Consider the following 6,408-nt stretch of genomic DNA (forward strand, 5'->3'; position numbering starts at 1 on the left):
TTTTCTCTTGTACTCCTTATAATTTACCTTTTAAGTTTGTAAATATTTGTGTAACCGTGACTATTATGATTATAAGTCAACTGAGTTAAGTGGAAATAAATTTTGAAGATGAAATTAAAGTATTTATGTTGATGTATCTTTACCCGAGTTTTGGGATATTTTTATTAATGAGATTCAATCCGCATTAGTAATTCACAATGATAATATTCAAAATACTTGACAAAAAAGATTGGTCAACCTAAGATATTTGGAACAAATAAATATTTTGTCCTCTATGATATATCAAATCACTCATTTGAAAAGAAGTCTTATTAGATACTTTTAAGCATTTAGAGGTTAACTAGACACAAACCTAAACATTCTAAAAAGAAATTAGGGGTTTAAGTTAATGTAATTTAAGAAACTTATGATTTTTATATTATCAAGAGTTTAATTGAGCTGGGTCGTTTCAATCTAGTGGACCCAAGAATTGAACCGAACCAAACCAACTAGTTAGTAACTTGATTTAGTGGAAGCATTTTCATGCAAAGTAGAAGCAACAATGGAGGGTTTGAAATAATATAGTTTTTAACCCTGGTTTCTAGAGTGAATATTGAAATAATATAGGGGATATGGTCATTTTACACCGTTTCTTAGTTTACCTACTTATCCTTATCCAATGACCCCCAAATTTCATATTTAACCTCAACATGCTATAATATGCTCAGTATTAAAATTTGATAGGTAGCGAAACTCATATAGTGAGTTATTTTAACGTTACTTAAACCTCGAGCTATTTGATTGGTTCAGGGTCTTAACTCATAGTTATTTGGATTTTTCTTTCATATATCCTTAATTCATACTTGGTTTAGGGTTCATATAAAAATCCAAGCGATTTCTACAAGTATTTCTTAACAAAGAGTCTAAGGGGGCTACTTGCCTCGTCGTCGACGTTTGGGACCTCCATTCTTGAGCTTCCAGTATCTGAATTACTTCAAATTTCCTTCCACATACTCCTTATTGTGTCTAGTTTATGAAACCATAATGCTTTTTTTTATGAGAATCGATCTGGAATGGGGTTAAAATTGAGAAAACCAGAGAAAAGATCAAATTTTGAGTTGACTTGGACAATTCAGTTGAACTGGCCATATCATCGTTTTCTTCCACTAAATAGGAAGAAGATGTGCATTTTTCGCATCGCCGCCATTTGAAACTCGGCTTGTACAGCCCATTTACATCGTTTCTTTCCTTGATTTCTTTGTGAAACTTAAAGATGGGTGTTACAAGGAAGGGCTAGGGATTGATTTGATACCTTCTCGTAGATCGTAGCCTAAGGTATTCTCTTCCAAAGTTCATCAAAAATATGATTTATCGCTGGAGATAAAACAAAGGATTTTTTATTGGGTAGCCGATTCTAGGGGTTTCAAGGCCCTATTTCTTCATTGAACCTCTTTAATATCCTTTCTTCAAGCTAAAGGAATTGGCTTGGAGGAATGTCTTTGAGTCTAGGACCTTAATTTCCAAAAATCGTTCCCAGTATAGAACTCACTCGAAATGCCAGATTTTCGATCACTTCGGTAGCTTGTTCTACGATGTTTCAGCTCTCGATTCCTTTATCAAGTTTACTCAACTTATTCCTCTGAAGTTAGAGGAATCCTTAATTTGAAGGAAAAGAGATCGTAGATAAGAATTCGACTCTTATCCCCAATTTAATTTCGAAACCTATTTCCTTCAATTCGGCACGCTCTCGAGGTTATTTTTCTTCGTGGTCTTCTATGGAAGCATTCCTTGGAGGTGCAGAAACTGAATGGAATCATTTTTGCTCGACGAGTTATCATGTATCCTCGGATTGGATTTTCAAGTTTTTCTTAAAGTTCTTCAATGGAGGATCGAATTGGAGAAATTGTTTCTGGGCACTTTCAGCACTCTATTCCTTCATAGAACTTGTGGATAATCTTGTTGAGAAACTGTAGGAATAAGTTTGAAGAGAAATGGTCGAGGATTGCTCTTAAATTTGGAAGAAATCTAAGAGTAGGAGACCCATAATCTAAACGCTCATTGCCTTCGATTGGGGGATCGACCTTTCTCGATTCTTATTCCGTATTGTTGCTCCTACTTCAGACTTTATAGGAGATGCTTAAACCGACATTGAGAGCTCCAGAATCTTCATTATTTAGATGTTCGAAGAGAAATGGTGGAGGATTGCTCTCAAATTTGGAAGAAATCTGAGAGTAGGAGACCCATAATCTAAACGCTTATTGCCTTCGATTGGGGGATCAACCTTTCTCGATTCTTATTTCATAATGTTGCTCCTACTTCAGACTTTATAGGAGGAGCTTAAACCGACATTGAGAGCTCTAGAATCTTCATTATTTAGAGATCGAACTCTCTAGATAATTTTTCGGAGATATCAACTCCGATCATAGCCTTACCGACCTTGGCTTTAAATACTAGTCGTTGGATGTGATGATCCGTGCATGTTCGTTCTAGATCATATCAAATTTTGGAGGAGATCTAACAGTTGAGATTTGAGTTTGAAGGATTTTGCTCAAATGGTCACAGTAGATGCTCTAATTCTAATTAGAGTGGCATTTCTCTAATTATCAATTCTTTCAGGGGTATTTTTGTAATTTACCACTTTTCGAATATTTTATTATTATTTTTCTCGAAAAAAAATCCCTAATTTTTCTACAAATTCCTCATTACTTTTTGATCATTTCCCTTTTATTTTGAATCTTGAGATTCTTTCTAGATAAGGAATTACAAATCGGGAAAGATTTTTTATAATTGATAAAATGACTTTTTTGCCCTTTTCATTTACTTTTTCCTTTCCAATCCTTTTTAAAAGGCCTTTTAACTCCTTGAAATCACTTGTTAGGGTACTCAATTGACTAAATCTCTTGTTCTTGCTTAAAACTTTAATTTTTTTCCTTTCTATCCTTTGGGTCTTTCATGAGTGGCTTATTCTTATGGGAGCTAATTTTCTTCATGTTTGGGGTGGTACATATACATACTCGTTACAAACACAAAATAAGAAGCAGATTCAAAAGAAGAACAAAAAATACTATTTTAAACACAAAGGTTAGTCCATGGCTCACAATCCAAAGTCTACTCTCATCCATGACCAACTCTTAGTTACTTGAAAAAAAAAATGATAAACGTGGAATGAGTAAAACTTAGTAAGTAGCCTACTAATAGGGTCTTAATCGCGACCTTAAGCTAGGATATTACTTCTTGTTATGTTTACAGGATCTTGTAGCTAAGAGATCATCGTGTCATGTATCATATACTGATCTTGAAAACCTTCCCCTAAAACAACCTTCAATTTTCTCCCCATGAACACATGAGTGGTGTCGTCATAATCATGTAATTCTACTGGTAAATCGTGGTGCAGGACATCTCGTTTAGCTGATGGAAAAGGTAGGCCTATTATAACATCCAACTCATGATACATATTGCAGGATATCCTACCTAAAGAGGAATAGGGGCCTTTTAGTACACATCGTAATGGCAGATAATGGTTATTTATGGGTATGGATCCTAGCAACTTATTTAGCATGTTATTCACATAGTTCTAGGTACTTGGTACATGGATTATTGATGAACCTAGGTTTATACATAATGTCTTGGGTTAGGCTTTAGGAGTTGAGGTCTTAGCTTAGGAAAACATTAGAGGGTAACCTAACATGAACTGATTCGTGTGAAAACCTACTAGCACTTTGAGGACCTCTTTCCTTCACCAAACTTATAGGTAAACTTATTTAGAAGGTGCAGGAACAAGTTTGGAAATGAATAGTTGACTATAGTTCTCGAATTTGAGGTAAACCCATGAACACGATACCCCAAAACAAAAAACTTGTGTCTCTCGATTGGGTACTCGATTAAGCTTGCTTCTTGCCCCTAATAGTCTACCCTAATTCATAATTTATAGACAGATTTTCCACTACCATTGAAACATCCAGAATTTCTATAATCTCATTCTTGATTTTTCTGAATCTTCTGCCAGAAATGTCTTCTCGGATCGGAGCCTTCCTTTTATAAGCACCTTGTAATTATTATTCTATAAAACATTTAATGATTCGGGAAGTTTATAAAAATTAGAAAAAGTACCATTTTCTCAATGTTTTTTCAATTCTACTTGTTATTTGCTTCTAGATACAACTTAGTAGGGATTATACACGTCTCTTATTGGAGACCTTGAGTGTTGCAAATTCTCCTCTCCTTTGAAAAATTTCGGTCATCGAAAGTGCTTATTCTAAAATAGGTCAGGGTACAAGGTTCTTATTTGCCTTCTGTTTCCCAAGTGGCTTCTTCTACTCTATGATTCTTCCATAGGACCTTAACAAGAGCGATTTCCTTGTTTCTCAATCTTTTGACTTTCTTGTCTATTATTTGAATCGGGTCTTCATTATACTTTAGGTCATCTCTCAAGAAGAGAGTTCCATGAGCCAGTACGTGCGAAGGATCTAGGGTATACTTCCGTAGTATGGATACATGAAAGATATTATGTAATGTAGACAAATTTGGGCATTGCCCGATTCTATAGGTCACAGATCCAGTCCTTTCTAANTCCTTGCGCCTTAGGTCTACATAGCTTTTCTCTCGGCTTTGTGCGGTTTGTATCCTAGCTTTAATCTTCTGGACTGCGGCGTTGGTAATTTGCACCAGCTCTGGCCCAATAGTTGTCATTAGCCCCTTCTTCCCAAAAGATAGGGGATCATGAACCTCGTATGTGGCTATTTGTATGGTGGCTTGGAAACTATTATTATAAGCGAATTTCATAAGGGATAGGTACTTATCTCAGCNTCCTGCAAAATCCATCACATATACCCTCAACATGTCTTCCAATATTTGCTTGAGCATTTCTGTTTGACCTTCTGTTTATGGGTGGAATGTCGTACTATAACTGCGTACCCAATGCCTTTTGTTGAATTTTCCAGAAGCGAGATTTAAATCTGGCATCTCGGTCTAATACTATTGCCTTTTGTTGAATTTTCAGAAGCGTACCCAATACCTTTACTGATGAATATTCATTTTTAATGTTAGCAACCGTAGCTCAGTTGGGAGATTATTAGACTGAAGATTTGAATGTTACACGTGTTTTATCACGTTCAACGCACATAATACAAGTTTATTAACTGACTATACCGTCTAAAAACATAACTTCCTTATTCAATCTAAAATTAGTGATTATTTCTTTTTTAAATATAATGAATTAGCGGAAGTACCTTTACTTATGAATTTTCATTTTTAATATTAGCGGTGGGGATAGCTCTGTTGGGAGAGTGTCAGACTGAAGATTTGAAGGTCACGTGTTTGATCTCCACGTTCATTGCACCTGATTCTAGTTGCATAACCCGACTATTCAATCTAAAATTAGTCATTATTCCTTTCTGAAATCTCAATGAATTATCGGAAATACCTAACGTGTTCTAGTTCACCTCACCTTATACAAGTTGGATAACTTGAATATCTTATTAAAAATTAGTGATTATTTCTATTTAAAATTAAAATGAATTAGCGAAAATACCTTTACGAATGAATTTTCATTTTTAATGTTAATGTGGATAACTCAGTTGAGAGAGCGTTAGATTGAAGATCTAAAGGTCTCATGTTCAATCTTGCATAATTTGACTCTTCAATTTAAAATTAGTGATTATTTCTTTCTAAAATTTCAATTAATTAGCAGAAATTCTTTTACTTAAAAACTTTCAATTTTAATGTTAGCGGGGATATCTCAGTTTGTAGAGCGTCAAATTTAAGATTTGAAGGTCACGTGTTCGATCTCCATGTTCACCACACCTGTTTCGCACAACCTGGCTATTAAATAAAAAATTAGCTAAAATACCTTTACTGATGAATTTTCATTTCTAGTAATTGCGGGGAGAGCATATACTGAAGATCTGAAGGTCAGCACTTGGTTCATGTTGCATAATTTGACTATAAAATTAGTGATTATTTATGTTTTTGATCCATGTTCACTACATTAGTGATTATTTCTTTTTAAAATCACAACTCAAATGATTGCAAGGATAGCTCCGTTAGATGAAGATCTGAAGGTCACGTGTTTGATCCACGTTCATACTAAAATTAGTGAAATTAGTGATTATTTATGTTTAAAATATAATGAATCGTGTTCAATCCACGTGTCTGTAGATTTAAAGATAACGTGGATTCCTAATTCTTTATTTGACTATAAATGCTCTGTAAGAAATTTAGTAAAATGAGATGACTCATTTTATTGCATGGAACAATAAAATTGATCTTCCCGTAGAATTGTCAATACATTCTACTTTCAATGATGCTAAGTTGAGTCCCTTTGATAAAGGTGATGATTTTTCTGATTCGAGGACGAATCTTGAAGAGAGGGATAGATGATAAAAATCACGATGTACATTCTACTTTCAATGTTACTGAGTTGAGTTATTT

This window comes from Cucurbita maxima, unplaced genomic scaffold (assembly GCF_002738345.1).
Source record: "Cucurbita maxima cultivar Rimu unplaced genomic scaffold, Cmax_1.0 Cma_Scf00167, whole genome shotgun sequence".
Lineage (NCBI taxonomy): Eukaryota > Viridiplantae > Streptophyta > Magnoliopsida > Cucurbitales > Cucurbitaceae > Cucurbita > Cucurbita maxima.